Source organism: Dreissena polymorpha, chromosome 4, assembly GCF_020536995.1.
Source record: "Dreissena polymorpha isolate Duluth1 chromosome 4, UMN_Dpol_1.0, whole genome shotgun sequence".
Taxonomy (NCBI): domain Eukaryota; kingdom Metazoa; phylum Mollusca; class Bivalvia; order Myida; family Dreissenidae; genus Dreissena; species Dreissena polymorpha.
In genome coordinates, this window is record NC_068358.1 from 50656279 (window position 1) to 50678412 (window position 22134).

The 22134-nt window shown below is 33.3% G+C and overlaps 1 protein-coding gene and 1 long non-coding RNA gene across 2 annotated transcripts in view; one reads left to right on the top strand and one right to left on the bottom strand.

Moving 5' to 3' along the window:
* The window catches only part of LOC127877524 (adhesion G protein-coupled receptor B1-like), a 469993-nt gene that overhangs the window by 412976 nt on the left and 34883 nt on the right, over positions 1–22134 (top strand). The window lies entirely within an intron of this gene.
* Positions 13368–22051, bottom strand: LOC127877538 (uncharacterized). The gene is made up of 2 exons (XR_008048477.1): positions 21814–22051; positions 13368–14096 (listed from the first exon to the last, which is right to left on the bottom strand). It is a non-coding gene; the product is annotated as an uncharacterized LOC127877538 (long non-coding RNA).

Consider the following 22134-nt stretch of genomic DNA (forward strand, 5'->3'; position numbering starts at 1 on the left):
AAGAAACGAAAGAATTTTGGGAACTTCAAACAAGAAGTCATTTAATAGCACGGATGATATTATTGGACCTTTTTTTGAACATTTTTATAATATTTAATTTGTTTCACATATGTTATGAACAAGAAGATATAAACGATTACGTAGGCTAGCACGCGACAATACAAATAACATTACATCAGTGACCTTTGAAGAGTTGGATAGTTTAATTATTTACAAAGGAGGAAATACGAAAGACAATACATTTATTCGGAATAAATAAATCTCATTCAATTGGTAATATCTACAAATATTTTACGTTGGGAAAGGATGTCGTTGACACACCACTGGAAATATTATTTAACCATATGCTTGAAAAGCATGCATTTCCAAAATCTTGGTCGAAGGGAGTAATTAAGTCAAAAAAAAAAGATAATTAATTTGACCCAAACAACTATCGAGGAATAACACAAGTGAGCTATTTTGCCAAATTGTGAACAGTCGTAATAAACTAACGACTTAAAAAGTGGGCTATGATTCAATAAATCGAAACGGACTATGGTACAAGCTTATTAAGAAATGGTACAAGCTATTAAGAGCGGAATTAGAGGTAAATTGTTAAACATTATTCAGTCGATGTATGATTAAGTGAAATTATGTGTAAAACATATGGGGTCGCGGTCGCTGATTTTAAATTGCGAAATTGGATTATTGCAACTATTTTCTCTTTTCGCTAATTAGATCGAACACATTTCGAGTAATAACAATACAAACATGATCACGTTAAAACAATAATCTATCTATTTATTATTGTTTGCAGATGGTCCGCAAATGTGGTCCGTATCGTCTGCAAATATTGTATGTTTGTCTTATCCGTATGGTCCATGGTCTCTAAATCTAAATGTGCTAAGTTGTTGAAGTTTATTCAAATGCAAATACATCATCTAGATTTATAAATCTGGTTCCATCATGTCACTATATTCATAGTTTCATGCAGTCGATTTTTTATTTTATTTAACCAAAACGATTTAAATTTATGAAAAGTTTTTTTGTACGAAAGTCCTAACCACCAAGCCATGATACGCGTTTAATAATGTTTTTTTTTTCCGCTTTCAAGACGTGTAGTACCTATGTACAGCATATAACTGGTTTGGTTATGGCCGTGGGCTTATTTACTTACGTGTTCTAATACCCAATCAAGTAAATTACAAGTGCAATAATAAAACAGCGGTAGTCTACACTGTGTATTTGCAACCTGCTGTGTTGATCCATATCTTATCAGCTCAATACACAGACACCTGATTAGTGTACTGAAAACATGATTCAAGCAAAAATGACTGATTTCATTTATTGCTAAATTGTTGTGTTAAATTAACAATGTGTTACTGAATTATTGTAGTTGACTTTTCATTAAGAAAACGCACTGAAAAAATGCGTCTTAATGAAATACTTACATACCATATATTGTAATCGTTTAGAACATATTTATACTACATATTAAAATAGTCCATGTGATTACACAGAAATAGGCAGAAGAAGGACCTGATGTAGTATCATTTATATATACAAACATAACTATACTGTTTGAATATACGTGTACATGTAAGTGATATCAAAAGCAGGATTTCTCTTGCTACCATTACCATCGCTTCATAAAAAATCTAGTATTAAATCTATGTAGTGATTAATATTAGTATAAGCTTCAATATGATTTTCCGTCTTCCGTCGTCCGTCTTCCGTCGTCCGTCTTCCGTCTAACGTCGTCTGTCTGCCGTCGTCCGTTTTGTCTTCCGTCTGCCGTCGTCCGTCTTCCGTCTAACGTCGTCCATCTTCCGTCTAACGTCGTCCATCTTCCGTCTAACGTCCTACGTCTAACGTCGTCCGTCTTCCGTCGTCCGTCTTCCGTCGTCCGTCTTCCGTCTAACGTCTTTCGTCGTCCGTTTGTCGTCTCCGTCTGCCGTCGTCCGTCTAACGTCGTCTGTCTCCGTCGTCCGTCTGCCGCCTTCCGTCTGCCGTCGTCCGTCTAACGTCGTCCATCTACCGTCTTCCGTCGTCCGTCTCTCGACTACCGTCTTCCGTCTAACGTCGTTCGCCTTCTTCCGTCTTCCGTCGTTCGTTTCGTCTTCCGTCTTTTGTCGTCCGTCTTTCGTCGTCCGCCTTCCGTCGGCCGTCTTCCATCACAAACATGATGTAAACTAATTATTTTTACAACATTTGGGTATATTTGATGCCGATTTGGGTAGATTTGGGAAGATCAAATATTTAGTGGTGTGTAACCTATATTTGATTTAAACTATTTTAATTGGGAAATTAAACATTGTGACGAGTAAAGATAAAGCATTACACAAACATGATGTAAAATAGTTATTTTTAAAAGATTTAGGTATATTTGATGTAGATTTATGGATATTTGATGTAGATTTGGGTAGATTTGGGTAGATTTGGGTCGATTTGGGTAGATTTGGGTAGATTTGGGTAATTCGTGTCGCCCGAAGAATCCTTTCTTCTCCGTTTGCTTTTCAGAACGAGCATTGCAGCCAAACGCTGCACAATGAACCATCTTATAAATCAGTAAATCCTCAATGTCATGTAAAAGTTCGACTCGTAATCAACACAAAAGAGATTATAAATTAAGTATATGCAAGTGAATGATCAACACAGTCTTGTAATCCTTGAAGTTTTGAGGGAAATTTGCATGCTTCAGTGCATACTGTACAACATAACATGGGAATATTCGTCATGCGCAGTGGTGCACACATACGTCATCGGGGTAAAATAGCGGCGGAAATTGCCGAACGCGTTACGGAAATTCCCGATCATCAAAATCATCGTTTTTTTAGCTCTAACGTTTTTTTTTAATTTTATTTTTTTACTTTGTTGTTATAATATGGTATTACTTTATAAAATATGAACAGTTAAGCAGATTTCTTCTGTTGACCTTTAACGATTGTTAATGTATTCCGTTTTTATGGCTTTGTTTAATAATTGATTTAATGCGCCTCTTATAATACACTTTTGGTCGCTGATGAGCAATAACAATATCCACACCATTTCTATAGTTATAATCAAATTAATATATGTTTTATAAGTTTTGAAATATCATTTTTATAAGTCTTACTATAATAAAGAATACGGCTAATTTATTGTTTTGTTGTGTGGTATTGTCAGTATTTAGTCTTCCGACCACGTTTACTCTGATGCTAATAACTAATTTGTATTTTTATAAAGAGGAAATTATATATATGATGATACATTAATTAGTACTAAATATGATATATTTGCACTATTGTTTAAGAGTTGTAATGTTTATTTATTTTTTATCGTTTAATTGACTAAACAAAAGCCCTTTATATATGTTTTACGTGACTGCAACCAGTGTTTTGCCAACCAGTCAGTGCGCATGCGCGGAAAATCCCGAATGTAAACAATAACAATTAACTCGTCTATATGGACGTTCTATGACCTACGGTTTAGCGTTCAGAACGTCGTGCTATTTTGCAATATAACTTCTTTATTTTCTCACTTTTTCTTTACTCGCAAAAAATTACTAGTGGCTTAAAACTTAACTCGCAATCCGTATTTTTCACTCGCATTTTGCGAGTGTTAATTTCGAGCCCTGCTCTTAAGATCCAACGTTAACATGTACATGTATGAAATAAAATGGAGTCCGAAGGATTCAACTTTTGGAGGAGGACGTCATGGTATCTTGGACATTTGGCATTTTCACATATTTATTTATCAGTTGATACTGAAAATGCTGAATGTGCTAATCGCAACATCAAAGTACCTCGTAAAACTGGTGAGATTTTTACAACATAATTATTTCTCTTGACATAATATTGTATGTTTTCCATTTAATTTATTTGCTCATTTTTTATATAATTAACAAAAAGTATTCATAACCAGAATAGTTGATGCATGTATAAATAAAAAGATACACGAACAGTATGTTTTACTTTTTTATGTCTCCCACCACTTATAGTGGGGGACATAATGTTTTTGCCCTGTCTGTTGGTTGGTTGGTTGGTTTGTGTGTTTGTTTGCTCCAACTTTAACATTTGCCATAACTTTTGCAATATTGAAGATATCAACTTGATATTTGGCATGCATGTGTATCTCATGGAGCTGCATATTTTGAGTGGTGAAAGGTCAAGGTCATCCTTCGAGGTCAAAAAAACAAAATCAAAGCGGCGCAGAAGGGGACATAGTGTTTCTGACAAACACATTTCTTGTTTTTACATATTATAATTCATAAATCTCTTATTACATTGTAATTACTTTAATCCTTATTGTAGACATTATATTTGATTGGTTTAATAATAATGGGAATAATATGTTCTAACAATTATTGTAAAAACAACAAATTTATATGATGGGACTTGGGTGTAAGAAAATTTGTGAGGTTCAAACAAGAAACCTGCTGGATAATGAAACCTCTCATTTTATGACAAAAGAGCTAGATCATAGAGTATATTTTTAATAAGTATAAAATTGTGAAAGTTACCATACAAGGAGCATGTGTTCCCATTGTTGTGCTCAGAAATGCATCTGGATGGGCATACACCAATGAATACTTTCCTTCAATTATTTCTTCTAAAGGCACATTAAACACTTTTCGCCCTAAGCAGGAATTCCAGACATTCCCCCATCCCCCAACATGTTTCCTCCCCAGACATCCCCCACGACATTTCCTCCACAGACGTTTCCCTTCCCCCATTTTAGTTTTAGTGCTGATGCCCCCCCCATAAATTCATAATTGTTTGTTTAAAGTATAATCTTGATTTATTATCAAAATGATTATTTTGCTTATGTAATCTTTAATTAACTTTATCTAGGAAGCATATTGTTTGTTGTTTTCTTTGGATTAAGAATTCATTTTTTGTGTTAAACTGTTTAAGGAATGCATGTAAATCATTAGTAAGTGCATGTTGGTATACTAGTGGAATAAATGGAATATTCTCAAAATCTTACTGAGTATCTGATACATGTTGTTGTTTTTAATCCAATTAAATAGGATCAATTGATGAATTATTTAATTTTGAGTAAACTTTGGCTGGGTTGTGGAACTGTAGTTATTTGTTGTTTTTAATCCAATTAACTAGGGTCAATTTGTGAATTGAAAAATGGTAAAATCACATTTATATTATTAATTTCAAACATGTTTTCATTGTAACAGTTAAATATGATTAATAAATAAACTATGTAAGTGTCAATTTTTTTTCATGGATTCATATGTATATAATCAAATTATTGGATGCCACTGATATTTTTATTTTTACTTATAGCTAATTTAGACTAATTACTACAGAATTGCACTTTTCTTGCAAATTATTTCATTATTAATAATATAATTAGCAAATGTAATCAAAACATATTGATATTTCAATAATTTAACTCAATAATTATAAATATTTATAGTATTTAAATTTGCCCCAAAAAACTAGGGTAGGTAGGGAATTTCATTTTATTTTTTTATTTTGAAATTATCTGTGTTGACAGTGTAAAATATATTTATAGCTTCTTCAACATCAGTTTTACATTTTATGACCCTCTACAGATTCTATGCTACTTTATTTTACTATGGTAAGTCTTTAAAGTGTTATTTATTTTTCAACTACAGAATGTGCTTATCTCATCAAATGAATGACTATCCCACTTTAAAGATGTCACCTAATCTAAATTCATTAATACAATAGTTATAATTGTTATATTTGTAACATACTATTCTACTAAAAATGACCATCAAAGAACATCAATGCTGTGCTTTTACTAAATTTTTCAATGATCTCAATTATTTAAAGAAAAATTTCTATCAGGCATTTATAAAAACAATTATAATTCGATCTATTTAATTGCTAAAATTTGTTAGAGGCTTACTAAAAGCAACCATCAAAGAACTTTAAAGCTTAGTGCTTTAACTCATGTATCCATATTTTCCCACTTGCATATTATTTGTGTTAATTTGCTCCAAATAAGTTCAACTTGTAATTTGTTGGTACAATTAATAAATTAATATTTTTATGCCCCGAAAGGTGGGCATATAGGGATTGTACTGTCTGTCCGTCTGTATGTCTGTCCTTCCGTCACACTTTTGTGTTTAGGTTTCGAAAAATGCTCATGTCCCTTGACATATTACCTTCATATTTGGTATGCATGTGAATATGGGCAAGGCCGTTGCATACGCACACAAATTTTGACCCCTGTGACCTTGACCTTGAACTTAGGGTCCAGGTTTAGGTTTAAAAATCTGCGTTTAGGTTTCGAAAAATACTCATAACTTCTATGTCCCTTGAGATGTAACCTTCATATTTGGTATGCATGTGTATATGGACAAGGCCTTTCCATTCGCACACAATTTTGACCCTTGTGACCTTGACATTAAACTTAGGGTCTGCGTTTAGTTTTCGAAGTCTGCGTTAAGATTTCGAAAAATGCTCATAACTTTCATAGGGGGGCATATGTCATCCTATGGTGACAGCTCTTGTTTATTAAACCTTCACTTGGGGAATTTTAAGATCCCATTTGGGGAAAAATATAAACTTTTTATGCCCCTGAAGGGTGGCACATAGTTTTTTAACTGTCCGTCAGTCAGTCTGTCCGAAAACATTAACATTGGTCATAACTTTGATGCATTATTACTTAAGTAAAGTTGAACTCTTAAAAACTCGATGACTGGGGTACTGAATTTTTCATGTTTGTTGCTTGCAATTTACTGAACATAATGCAGGTGAACAAATGCCTTGTCTCTGTACAGCGAGATGGTTTTTTTTATATAAATATCCAGGTTATTTTGTATAAATAAGACCTCAGAACATATTTATATAGTATAAAATGAATTCTAAGCTATACATTTATGATGATGACATTATGTGTTTCGCTGTAAAATAAAATCTACAGAGAAAATAGACTACAGCCGTGTCAGCTGCATGTCACAAGAGTTGTAAATGGCATTTTGACAGTATTGCCCCTGACTTTCGCCCATTTTGAAACATTCTTATAAAAAAATGATTCTTTGTTTAGCATGCATAGGGGATGGAGGAGCATTTGTTGATGCCTTTTATAAAAGTTGTTTCATGGTGTGGAAAATTGAGTTTTAAAATGTATACACAATGCCTAAAATGAGGCAAATTCCAACAATGTCTGTGTTTTTTCATTTAAAAACAAGAGATGTGTTTGTCAGAAACACAACGCCTCCTATTGCGCCGTTTTGAAGTTATATATTTGACCTTGAATATTGACCTTGACCTTTCAACACTCAAAATGTGCAGCTCCATGAGATACACATGCATGCCAAATATCAAGTTGCTATCTTCAATATTGCATAAGCTATGGACAATGTTAAAGTTGTCGGACGGAAAGACAGCCGACAGACAGACGGACTGACAGACAGTTCATAAACTATATGCAACCCTGACGGGGGCATAAAAAAACTTTGTTCTTAATTGGTTTATAGGTGTAATCTGTGTCTCCACAGTATTGAAATAACCAATTTACACTTAAGGCTAAAACATGGCTGATCCATTATATCCACGTCCACGTTCATTCCAATACTTATTGGTGATTTGTGATCTTAAAAGGATTTTTTATTGTTTAATATGTCATTTTTGTAAGCACATATAAGTTGGTTTTACAAATTTACTGAGTGTAAACTTTGGGCACTTAAATAGCACAAAGTGACCGGGAAAAAAAGTTCTTATGTTCTGATTTACATACAAGTATAAACACTTTCAAAATTCAAAGTTTAGAATTCTAATTGTTCTCTTATTGCCAACAACTGCATAGATCTTAACATTATAAACTGGTTGTTTTGTCTTTATTACTACTTTTGTATATTCTTTTTTATTGCCATCTTAATATTATATTTCAACATATATATATCCAGTAATTGTAGATCTCAGATGTTCTGTGATGTAAATGTGTATGGTTCTTGTTACTTGTCACACCCATATCAATTTCATAATGCCTTAACACTGATATAGGATATTAGTGTATTTTTATTATTTTTCTTTAGAACAGTGTGTTGCCAGACATATTACAGTTTAATTACTTCATGTCAGCAATGGCTGTCAGGGATGGATACTAACTTTTTACAATTGTAACAATTTTGTTGCCTGCACGGTCGACCATATTTAGTGTTTTGGTTGCCCAGCAAAAGAGTACAGGCCCAAAACCATGGGCATGTCTGTGATATGTATCTTAAATTTTCTTAAAAGAAAAAAATATATATTTAAACAACACCATTGCTGAGTTTTAACATTTCCACTACAGTATGTCTTATTTTGAGAGGCCATTCTGAATCGAATTCATTTCCAAGAGCAAAGTAATGCCTTAATAAATGAATATTACCAAACTGAACATTGTTTTACTTTCGCTAATTTTAATGGCACTGGATTGTTTAAGGCTTTAAAAAGCTAGTTGCCTTGCCGGAATAACAACATCTGTACTTAAGTTGCCTAGGCTAAAATAAAAAAAATATCTGCCAGAATTACTGTATGGTTGCCATCATCAAATGCACAGAAAGAATCGTTTTTCAAATTCAATTGAGCTCTCCACTCATTCCATCCCCCAAAACCCTTAAGGTCAATGCTGGTAATAGTAAACCCCACTGAGGGCGATATTGCTTCGGTCCATACACAGTTTGTGACTGCCTGGCAGGTCACAATAATGCCATTGGGACCAAAGTGGAGTTTACTATTTCTTATATTACAGCGAAGAGTTTTCCCTGTACCACTGTACAGTGTTGTAGGATTGTTTATGGTTTAGAACCTTAACATATGAATTAAATCTCAAAGTTTGTCGCCCTGCATAACATCAGCAATGTTGTAATTAATGTAATTTAAGAAATACTGGTTCTTTTAAGTTTGAATAATGTTGTTATTTTCACTTTAAGAAACAACTAATTGGCTTTCTAAACGTTTACCGTACATTTGCGGCCATAAGTCTACCTCGGCCATAAGTCGAGGGGTATAATGTGGCTAGAAAAACTTGGTTTTTTGCCTTGACTCTGCCATAAGTCGGGGGGTAAATTTCCTTTATCTCGGACATGTTTAAGTGACGTTTTAGTCATGGTTCTGAGGGCTTTTGTACCGGCAGTTGACATTTTTTGGGATATTAATAATTAGAATATATTTCAAACGAAACATTCAACGTTTCAATGATTTATTATCACGAAAAATATATTTTATTGTTCAAAATCATAATAACATATCATTGATTATTTCGAACTTAATATATATTTCACAAATCAAAATTAGTATCCCATTTAACGTAATAACTTTCAGTGTTTATATTATGAGCAGATATTTTTGTATTCAAATGTTAGTGCTATTGATGTGAAAATTCGGTAAAATCTTGAACGCAGAAATTCATTATATGGTCAAAATAATTGTAACTTGCTCTCAAATAATCAACAACGCTTTCGCCATTATGCGTGAAACACGTGAATTTACCAACACTCGCATCGCTCGCTATTCGACTGTTATATACATATTCGTAAATCACGAGATACCCGAGGAATATTTTTTGCATTCTGGAAAAACGTCTCATCTGATAATACTAAGCAGATGATCCAAAGTAATTGTGTATTTGATATGTCCAATTACACTTTTTAATAATTCAGGGTGAGTGCGTTTTATTATAATCATTCAATGAATGAAATCTTCAATCAGATAAGATCTATTTATTTACGAAACGATTATGCATAAATTGTGGGACAGTTGTGAATAAATCAACGAAACCACACCTTCATCCAATCAAAAAATATACCATGTGAAGTTGAACAATAGCGATTGGTTAAAGGCGTATCCAACGATCAAGTAATTATTTTTGATTGGTCAGAAGTAGTTTGTAGCAGAACCGTTGTGCATATCATTAACGGATAACTATTTTAGGCGTGACGCAATAAAGACAAATGATCGAAAGGATGCTAACACTATACTTTACACTTTGATCTTAGTCAAAGGCCGAGAAGCGATAATTGGTGGCATGAAGACACCTGCAACTGTTGACAGTTTGTATTTACACGGATTAACTTTAAATGGGTACAAGTGTCAGCAGTCGATTTACTATTGTTCTTAGCAGACAGCGGGCGATGTATCAATAGACAAATTGCCATGTATAATTTTCACCACTTTACCGTATGTCACAAATGTTTAATATTTTCGAAGTTATTTTTACATGTTTTTATTTGGACTTATTACGAAGATTAATGAATTAAAAACCAATGTAAACATGAATATTTTGTTATCGGCGGACATATAAGTAAAAGACGAGTCGGCCTTTCCGTAAACAGTCATCATTCCTCCGCTTCAGAGATTTATTACTTTACAAAAACGGTACAGAAATATGTTTTTTTATTTTTTTTATTTAGTACCTCATCCATAAGTCGAGTTGACTTATAAAGTCAATTTTGGCAGCGTTTTTAGGTCGACTTATGGCTGCAAATTTACGGTAATTAACATTTGAATACTTTTTGTACGTAATGACAACTAATGACAAACAAGAACAGAAATAAATATTATATTATTTTACTCCTCAGAGATATTGGTCCTTGAATATCTATATTATCGGTCAATTTAGTGCAAATTTATTGGTGTGTAACCCGAACTATATTTTCGGTGTAATATCTTCCGCCTAGAGGCGTTAGACATATCCTTCCACCAAATACACCCGAGAGACGATCGCCGATATGGCGGAATAGTCCGAGGTGTCCCGATTGCCCCAGATGATTGATAACAACTATCTTGTATAATCAAGATATAAAGGGCCATGACCGTAGCACCTAGAATTATGGGTGTTTAATGTTAAGCACCCCCAGATCATTGAGAACAACTATGGCAAGTTTCATGGCTCTGGCTCATGTGTTAATGGAGAAAAAGCTCTAAGCTTATATTAAAAACCATTTTTTCAAAATACAAAGGGCCATAACTCTGTTATTAACAGGTGGTGTACAATGCCATTTGGCATGCGTCATCCTCTTATCCATATGTATACTCATACCAAGTTTCAATGAAATCCGCCAATGCACTTCCATGGCTCCGGACACAAAAGTGCCAGACGGACGGAAGGACGAACAGACGGACAACGCCAAAACGAATTACTTCCACCTGAAGTAAGGCTAACGTGTATATACTTTAAACAAGAGCACCGCATAACGGGTGCCAAGCTTAGCTGCTAAAGCTTGTCAGCATTTTTTTTGTAGGTCACAGTGACCTTGACCTTTGACCAAGTGATCCAAAAATGAATGTGGCGTGTAGAACTCATCAAGGTGCATCTACATATAAAGTTTCAAAGTTGTAGGTGGAAGCACTTTGATTATAGAGTCTATGTTAAAGTTTTATATTGGAGGTCACAGTGACCTTGACCTTTGACCTAGTGACCCAAAAATGGGTGTGGCGTGTATAACTCATAAGGTGCATCTACATATGAAGTTTCAAAGTTGTACGTGGAAGCACTTTGACTTTAGAGCCTATGTTAAAGTTTTATATTAGAGGTCACAGCGACCTTGACCTTTGACCTAGTGACCCAAAAATGGGTGTGGCGTGTAGAACTCATCAAGGTTCATCTACATATGAAGTTTCAAAGTTGTAGGTGGAAGCACTTTGACTCTAGAGCCTATGTTAAAGTTTTATATTAGAGGTCACAGTGACCTTGACCTTTGACCTAGTGACCCAAAAATGGGTGTGGCGTGTAGAACTCATCAAAGTGCATCTACATATGAAGTTTCAAAGTTGTAGGTGGAAGCACTTTGATTTTAAAGCCAATGTTAAGGTTTTAGCACAACGCCTACGGCGGACGAAGAGCTGGCTATGACAATACCTCGGGTTTTCTGCGAAAACAGCCGAGCTAATAAAATGTTTAAATTTTTCATATCTAGCATTCGATATTAGTTTATTACAATGAACATTTACATTTGACAAGGAAAACATCCTTTTTTGCAAATAGGACTAGAAAGTGAATTATAAAATACATTTATTTGAAACAAGATGGTAACATTTCAAACAATGTATATAAGTAAAAAATACAATTTCATGTAATTGTACGATTCTGCTTTAACATGTTATACAATTTAACAACAGAAATTTAAACATGTTTTCAATTTTGGAACAAATCAGAACACAGAGCCCACTAATTACCACTAAAAACAAGATGTATTTGTGAAACAATAGGTCCCCCATATATTTGACCTTTGACCTTGAAAGATGACCTTGACCTTGCACCACTAAAACTGTGCAGCTTCATGAGATACACATGCATGCCATATATCAAGTTGCTATGTCCAATATTGCAAACGTTTTGGCCAATGTTCAAGTTTGACGCAAACCAACAAAAAGACAGGGCAAAAACAATAAAAACAAGAGGACAGCGCGCTCGACTATTCAAGTGCTTGACAGTATAATATAAGCCATCATGGGGAAATGTTTCAAATTATTTAATAAGGTCAAGGTAATAGTTCAGGTATATTTTCCACAATCTATTGAACACTTGTAAAGACATAAAACAAAGTAATAAGATTTAATTTTAAGTTTGATAGCAATAGCTTGGGTGGGATGTTTGGACTTTCCTTAAAAAATAAAGTAAATAAATTTGTTGTTTTTAACCATGTTTCAAAGAAAAAAAATTTGGGTTGGGTAGGGGGGGGGGGTTGAGAGGGGGGTATAATGTGGGGTGTGGTCATTTATTAGATGATCTTTCAAAAATAAATATCTATTGTTTGGGTGGATTCTATTGTGGTATTTAGGTAAATGTTGTTTTATCAAAGTATGAATAAAATCTGATCATAAATAAAGAAAATTATGGCAATTTAACTAAAATTTATTCGTTTGACCTTGAGAGTCAAGGTCATTCAAAGGTCAAGGTCAAATTGAACTTGCCAGGTACAGTTCCCTCATGATAGTAAGAACTTAAACATTCCAACGCTCACACTCACGCGCACGCCGGGGTGAGTAGGATAGCTCCACTATATATATTTCTTAAATAATAGTCGAGCTTAAAATGAAATTAAGCATCCTAATAAAACTAAATGAAGTATGAAGGTTGGTAACAACAATATAACATTTCAGTCAGACTAAACTACAGACGTGAACTGCCAATAACAAGTATACCATGATAAGGTGACAATGGGTTCGCTCTACGGGACATATCTGACCTAGTTATATGCAGGTGTAGTGTACCTGAACAGTTTACATGAGATAACAGTGAAAATTAGAGACATTCTGGTATATGGAACACAGGATTGAGTTGTTACTGTATTGAAATTAGAATAAACCTGCATTTTAAACATACTACATTGTGTACAACGTTATATGTAGCCTAGATATTATGATGTAAATTTCATTTAAAAATAGATAAACAACACACACACACAATAAGCCACTGTGCTACTTACAGGATTAAAAGATGCAAGATACAACCTTTTATTTATTGTTGGTATATTAATTACAGTTAACATCATCTATGTACGTGTATAGCTATGGACGGACAAGAAACTGATTTTTACAAAATATCTAATATTAAGCTTTTTTTCTGTGCACATGCTATTACTAAGGAAAACCATGCACATTGCCTTTAAATATCTTTCTTAAAACCAGACCTGAAAATTGACATTTTGACACACTGACCAACTAAGCAATTTTTGAAAACAGGTTGAAATTTGCAAGCCACAAAGGAATTCCAAAGATCTCCCGATTCCTATGAGTGCTCTACAGCAGCTAACCAGGCAATAAACGGTTCCTCATACATAAGCTTACTATCAGTTCACACAAAACATGAACAGGATTGAACATTACAAATGTTCTATAATTAATTGTCATAAATTTCAAAACATCTGATATCTCAAGACCCGTCAGGGCTCTCAAAAGACATAATTAAGACACGCATTCATTTTTTAATGTACATAGTTGAATTCCAGATGATGCTTTGGTAGAAAGCTGGAGTTGCCATTTCAGGCTCTAGAAACACAGGAACTACATGTTTTCAAGTTTCAAGTGTTTCACTCTCTTGTTTTATAATGTTAGGCAGTCTGGCAAACTCAGGGCATCATATTGCTCACAGGAAACTTGAATGCATTCATGTCTTTCCTTCCAATAGAATATCCTCAGTTTCACAACCATTGATGGTCTCTGAAAATATAATTTAACAATTGTTTAGGACTCTCTGTAATACCATTACAAATTTTAAATGTATAAAAACAAATTTAGTTGAACATGATTGTTTACAACTGTTTTACAATTGTTTGTTTAAATTTGTATGACAATTTACAACATTTTACACTATTTTGAGTGTCAGTAATACAATGTGTAAAAAAGAGTTGTTTAAAATGTTGCAATCTTATTGAGATAAAATGACTGAATGGATAAATACAAAAATGAAATTATAACAAAACAAATAAGATATTTTAGAGTAAGCTCAATAAACTCAATGTTGGAAAGTGGAAATTGTTATTTTTTTTAGCAAATAGCCATTTGGAAATATACTGCCCCTGGTTATAGTTAACACCATGCCTTATATCTCTGAAAAAATACAGACATAAACTGCCTTATAGAAATTGGAATTTCCTGATAAAAGCTATACTGTTTTACTATTAATTAAAGCTAATGTTTATTTTAATGTTTATTTTAAGTAAATGAAATACAGTGTCTTTATTTTGCAAAAATTTGCTCATAATATCATTATAATTATTGTCTTAAACCTAGTTATATCAATTTATTAGTTTTACATACTATTTTACTTTTACTGTTTTTTAATATTGTAGCCCGGGTATTGTTTAATTGCTTAAGTTTTGTACAGCATTTTTATTTAAATCACACAATTTTAGATTATTAATCCTATAATTAATGCTGCATAATAGTATCAATCACTCTTATATTTTATCAATTGTATGTACATATATATGTTTTGTACAACGCCATTGAATATAATTATATCAATAGGCTTTTCATCAAATTAGCAAGTTTCAAAACTTAAAAATAGCCCCACACAGATTTAAAGCAGGTCTTTTGGATAACAAATAAAACTAGAAACAGGCAGCAACTGGATAATCCACAACAGGGATAACTAGGCCGAGAAAGAATTGTTTCCACAAGCAGACCGACTCTTATTTGTGTGCGGAGCAGACCCTAAGCATCTTATTGCCGTTTGAAATAAAAATTACTTGTTTTTTTTAATTTCTTTTTTTTACATTTTATCATATCTCAATAATATGATTTGGCCAACTTCTTAGTATATGGAAAGGATGTTGTATAGACAGTTGGGAGATTTTTTTTATCTCTGGATATCTTTGTTTCAGTAGGAAATAGCTTGTGTATAAAATAAAAATCATTGAAAAAAGGTAATGCCAACCTACATACTCTAATTCATATTGAAATATTTGTTTTGCAATGTTAGTGAAAACAAACAACTTTTGTACGCACTAGTACAATTAGCATTATTGTGCAGTTTTTAACCACTATTGTCACAATTAATGTAGTCCAAATATTATCAAGATAATGAGTATCGTTTACAATACAGTGCTATGAAAACAAACACTTAGTTTCTTCACGTGTAATCCTAAAAGGTAAATTGTATATGCACTAGTACAATTAACATTATTATGCAGTTTTTAACCACTATTGTCACAATAAGAAAAGAATTTATGCAGTCCAAATATTATCAAGATAATGATTATCATTTACGATAAAGTGCTATGAACACAAACACTTAGTGACTATACATGTAATCCTAAAAGGTAAATTGTAGCCTAAACAATAGACTCTTTTAGTCTGTAAGGAACACAAAAAAATTGCATTTTCGTATCCTGCAACATTGTTTGCAAAATTGAAAACAGTCTGACAGAATTTTGACTCCAACTAAACAAAAGCAATTAAATTGTCAAAATCTACAGTAACAGGAAACAGTGTTGATGCAATGTATTTTACACTTGTATAGTGTTGTTGCAGATGGATCCTTGCCATACTCCGTTATTAATAAAGGCATAATTTGAATAAAATGATATAAAAACTAATAGTGGTATCAAATGTTCTTGTCAGGCTGACTGACAGTCTTTCATCTGCACAGTTTTTTTTTAATTTTCAATTTAAACTCGACAGTTGTTTGTTTGAATTTGTTTGCTGCAATTTGGGCCCAATGAATGTACATGATACCCCACCAGTGTCAACATGATTTAAAATTAATTTTGACAATGGTACATGTATATTAAATCTTAATCACCTTGTTGTCCAGCGGCGTAGACACGCGTACTTAAGTACTCATTTGAGTACAATTCGTTGGCATAAATGGAAAATAAAGTGGTCGAAAAATGCAATAAAACATAAACATAAAGGGGGTCAGGTCTAAGGCATTCAATAAAGTCAGTTATATTCGACAAAAGTCACATGTTTAAAGATCGGGTATTAATTCATTACTTACGATTTGCTCCATCCACTTAAAAACCCCTTACAGTAACCTACTGTAATCGTATGCGGTTAAAGGGGTACAAACTGTGTTAATTAATATGTAATTATTTAAAATGCTGGTAAAAACTGATCTATCTTAATTAAGCCCCTTGTATCGTAAAGTTATTCACGCGGCATGTCTTCAAAATAGCGGATCAACATAAACATAGCCCGCCGTATTGTGATGTTTACGCTGACTTTTTATTGTTGATCTATACATCTATAAAACCGCGAGTTTAAGTACTTTTAAATAATGTCTCTATGGGCAAAGCCAACTATTACCAGGAGAACATAGTAAATAATGTATAGCCAACATAACTTAAAAACATGTACCATTTCAGGGTAAGCAATCGATGATGATCTTGGTTTTCTTGTTTTAAATGGTATTTATAATTTTTATAAAAACAATACTCATTATAGCTAATTGCATAATTTAACTATACATGTACTTGGATATTGTTTCGGAAGAGCTGAATAAGCTCCCTTTTGACCTAAATTGCTTGCGATAATTTATGCAGCGGCAACATTGAATGCTTATCGAATTTGGTACATTTTCTATATTAAAGTATTGCAAACATAATGAAATTGTAAAACTTATACCAATAAAAGCCACCTTCTAGATGAGGATAACAATTTTACACAATTGTTTAAATAAGGCTGTTAAAAAATAAACTTTTATGAATATCTATCACACATATTCTAGATCTAAACACCATTTTGCACGATTGTCCTCAATGTTATGTTATTATGAGAATGTTATTTGCGTTCATAAAATGAAATAGCTATTGACAGTGATCACGCTGACAAAGGCCAAAACAAATTTGACGAAACTTTGCCAAAATGCTTATAGGCAATACTGAGGCCAACATTGATTCTGCGTCATGTATTTCTAAAAACTATGTCACCAGGTTAAATCTTAGAAAACAAAACAGTGTTGCCACTCTAGAGGCTACAGGTATGAGTCAATCTCAATTAAATTATATCAAAATATTTATCGCGACAAAGTCTAGGCCGAGTTTGAATCTGGGTCACGTGTTTCCAAAAATAGACCTCTAATAAACGCATATTAACATAATAATAGGACAATATAAGGAGACTGTCTTCTATTCGTGCTTTTTTTGTAATTTAGTTGTAAAATTACTGAAAACAAATATAGTCTATTAGGTTGCATTTTAGAGTCAGGAGAAGTTACTTTTCTGGAAAAGTAAAATGTAACGGCACTAGAGGAACTGGATAAGTGGATTTTAAAGGAAATGTCGAGCCCTGATAAGTTAGTCATCTTTTTGCAAGACATAAACAATTCTTTGTTTACTTACTTGAAAAGAAACTAATCTTTTTTTATTCGCCCCTGCTATAAACACAGACAGTTGCCAATAAAAATGCCAATTGCAGTTAGGTGCAGATAACGTCAGCACTCCTGCAAAAAGTCCTGCACAATTCAATATTGTATGCTCTTTAAGGTGACACTTATATTTATGGGAACATTTAATTATATATTTAAGCAGACTATGTGAAGAGCAAAACGGAACGAGATATATAACTATAACTTGGTTTTTCTACTTTGTGTCAATATTGCTTAATATTTTAGCTTATTTTTCAATGATTTATATGTTATCGTAAATTTCGTAATCGCTGTGAGGTCTGGTTTATTGAAGTCTTAGGTAAATATGTTTAAGGTTCGTTGTATAATCTCATATTTCATAAGAGAGATAAACGTCCCCTTTAACATGTTCATATGGCTTGTTGTAAAATGTTAACTTTATATCAGTTGAAGTGTTTTTTTAAGTTTAAAACTCTCTTGGTTGATCAGCAGAAACTTTAAAGACATACAAATATCCTTTTTAATGCACAGTCAAAGCAAAAATGAGCGCTTTTGATTATATATTGATTTAATTTTTCGTCTTACGCAATTCTAATCTTCTAAGGCTCAGTGGTCAGAGTGGAAAACTAGTATGCGAGTTAGAATCCTTCCACAGGCATGTTTTTTTTTCGTTTTAAACATAACTACTGTTGAATTTGTTTCATTTATCACGCCAAATTTTGCACTATTATATTGTCTGAAGTCTCTCTAGAATGCACGTACGGCGTCGTAGAGATAAAATCATAAGTCATCAGTCATAAGTAAACCGATGCAGAGACATGTTTGGTTGTACAAACGAGCTGATTTTCAACGTCTCAACAATTTAATTAACACCGAAAATTGGAATTTTATAACAATGATGAGTGTAGAAGATGCTACCACTTTATTTTCGGCCAAACTTTTAGAACGAATGAAATTATGTATTCCATTAAAATTAGTTACAGTCCGTCCTAATGATAAACCTTGGTACGACTCTATGATACGTACATTTGCCCGTAAACGCGACCGACTTAATGTTACCGCGATAAAACAACCTTCTGAAAACAGCTGGGCTAAGTTTAAACGCGCTCGTAACAAAGTCAATAATATGATTAAACATGCAAAGGAACAATTTTACTCCAATATTGAAACTACATTAACTGATTTAAAATCAAGCAATTCCAGGCAATACTGGAAGATGTTAAAACATCTCATAAACTCACATTCACATTCTGATGTGATACCACCCCTAAAATCGGTCGATATACATGGCCATGTAACTATATATACTTCTGAAGAAGAAAAGGCAACGTGCTTAAACAATTATTTTGTTTTCATTTCAACTTTAGATTCATCTCGGGAGTTCTTCCCGTCCCTACTCAGTTTCCATTTGCCAGTTTGCAAAATGTGTCCATAACTGAAACTGAAATTATCGATTTAATCAAAATTTTAATAACTAACAAAGCTGTTCGGGAAGATTTAATAAGTCATCTTGTTCTTAAGCGTACTAGCGAGTCAATTTCAAAACCGCTATGCCTTTTGTTTAATAAATCACTACAAGAATGCACATTTCCTTCATCATGGAAAAATGCAATTGTGATGCCCTTATTCAAAAAGGGTGACTCGAACATACCTTCAAACTATCGCCCAATCTCTCTTTTAAGCTGCATAGGAAAACTTATGGAGCGTGCTGTATATAAACACTTATATAACCATTTTATTACACACAATTTAATTTACTGCAAACAATCAGGATTTCTTAGAGGACACTCAACAGTTTATCAACTAATTGATATATTTGATCAAATAGCTCGATCTATTGACGACAAGAAACTTAATTACACGATATTCTGTGATATATCCAAGGCGTTCGACCGTGTTTGGCACCGAGGTCTTTTATTCAAACTTAAACAAAATGGCATAAGTGGAAATATATTACAATGGATAGAGAGTTACTTGTCTAACCGTACCCAAAAAGTTTGTGTCGGCTCAGCAAAGTCGCAGTCATTAGAAGTAAATGCCGGTGTCCCCCAGGGCTCAGTATTAGGGCCGTTGTTTTACGTGATTTACGTTAATGATATTGTAGAAAACCTTTTAAGTATTACCCGACTGTTTGCTGATGATACTTCATTATCATGTACCACATCTGTATTAGCCGATCTCGAGGTTTTTTTTTAAACCATGACCTATGCCTAATTAACGTATGGGCAACGCGTTGGCTTGTTGATTTTAATCCCCAAAAACTGAAGCTATTCTATTCACAACACAAAAGAACATTCCTCTTCCCAAGTTAATGTTTGGTAATGTACCCGTAACATTTGTTGATGAACACAAACATCTCGGTCTTACGCTTAGCAGCGATGGTAAATGGAACAAACCACATCAATAATATTATGACTTCCGCGTCGAAAATCCTTGGCGTTATGCGAAAAGTTAAGTACAAACTATCAAGTAAATGTCTAAACCAAATATATTTCACACATTTGCGACCATTATTAGAATACGCGTGTGTTTAATGGGACGGTTGTACATTGTACGACAAAGAATAACTTGAAAAAATGAAGCCGCGCGTATTGTCTCAGGCCTAACCAGATCCGTCTCACTTAGAAACCTTTACACTGAAGTGAAATGGCCAAGTCTAGAAAAACGACGAAGTTATCTAAACTAATTAATATCTACAAAATGCATAACGGCCAGTGTCCCAATTACCTTAATAATCTTCTCCCACCAACAGTTCACGAACAATCTTCTCGTAATCTTAGAAACGCGGAAGACTATACTATTTTATCAAGACGAACTTTACTTTATTCACGCTCGTTTTTACCATCTGCCATTAATCTATGGAATTCGTTACCTATTGAAATAAGAAACATTGACACCATTTCGAAATTTAAAACTTCATTGAAACAATTATTTAATTTATGCGAAGATAATCCCCCATACTTTTACATTGGGGATATACACTCATCAATTGTACATGCGCGTTTAAGAAATAATTGCAGCAACCTAAACTCAGACTTATGCATTAATCATTTAAAAAAAACTCCCCTGTGTGCGTGCGGAAATGATGCTGAAAATGCGGAGCATTAGTTCTTTCATTGCCACACATACCATTTGCAGCGAATAGCTCTATTCACTGCGCTAAGATCGTTTCACCCGCTTAACTGTGAGGTGCTCCTTTATGGTAAGCCTTCACTTAATAATGAAAACAACACCATCATTTTTAACGAAGTTAAAAAATATATTATTACGACAAAGCGATTCATTGCTTAGCTACTTTTTTCCATTTTGCTGGACAGGACTTATTACTATCTTTATTACTATCTTTATTACTAAATGTATTCTTATCATTATTAATATCCTTTTTTTTTATAAGTTATATGTATATTTTCTTTAAAATCATTATTATATTTTTGCTTACCGTAATTATTATTATGACTATTTGTATTACTATTTTTGGTAACAACTGTTATTATTAGTAGTACTGATGTCATCATATAATAAATATAATTATTGAGATTTATGTTCCCAATTGTATACTGTGTAAATGACATGATTAATATTTTATGTAAATCTGTCACCATTACAACATGTTAAAATTATCGCAAGGGAAGGACCCCCGATAATGTTGAAGAACTTCAGGTCTAACCCTTTTTCCATTTTGTATGTATGGACCAATGTATATATTTGTATAATGTCATTATCTGGAAATAAAATATGTTTAAAGTAAAGTAGAGATAAAAAAAAATCAGGGGGAGCATGCCCCCGGAACCCCCTACCATGCCGTTTGCATACATTGAAAATCAGCCCAGCTACGCCCCTGTTGTCACTATTGTTTCCAAAATGAATTGTATCGCAGGCATCAATAACATGACCATAACAAAGGTTAAATGCAGATCTAGTACTTCATCTAGGAAATAATTTAACCACTATAAACAAGTTTATTTACAATAAAGACTTTTTATTTGTCGATATCGTGATACATACAATATCACAGCTTAAGTTCGACACACTTTCTTATTATCTTTATGTAGGAATGCTAATCGATAAATGATTATTTAAGTATACCTTAATTGCCGTCATCCTTGTGTCCGAAGATTAAAATTACCAAACTCATGATCTGAACGCTAATGTTTACAGTATCCATGGAGGCAGACATCTTTACAACTTCGCAGTAAATATTCGCCGATTTGCCGTTTCGCAAGACGTTATTTCATTGGTCAGTTTGATTTAGCTCTTATCAAACGCTTTGGGTCAAACAAAGTATCACCGCAGTTACAAATATATCACCGCAGTGATAAATTAATTACCGCAGTGACAAAAATGTCACCGCGGTGATAATTTTGTCACCGCTGTGATATCTATTTTTAGCTGTTGGCGTATCTGTAC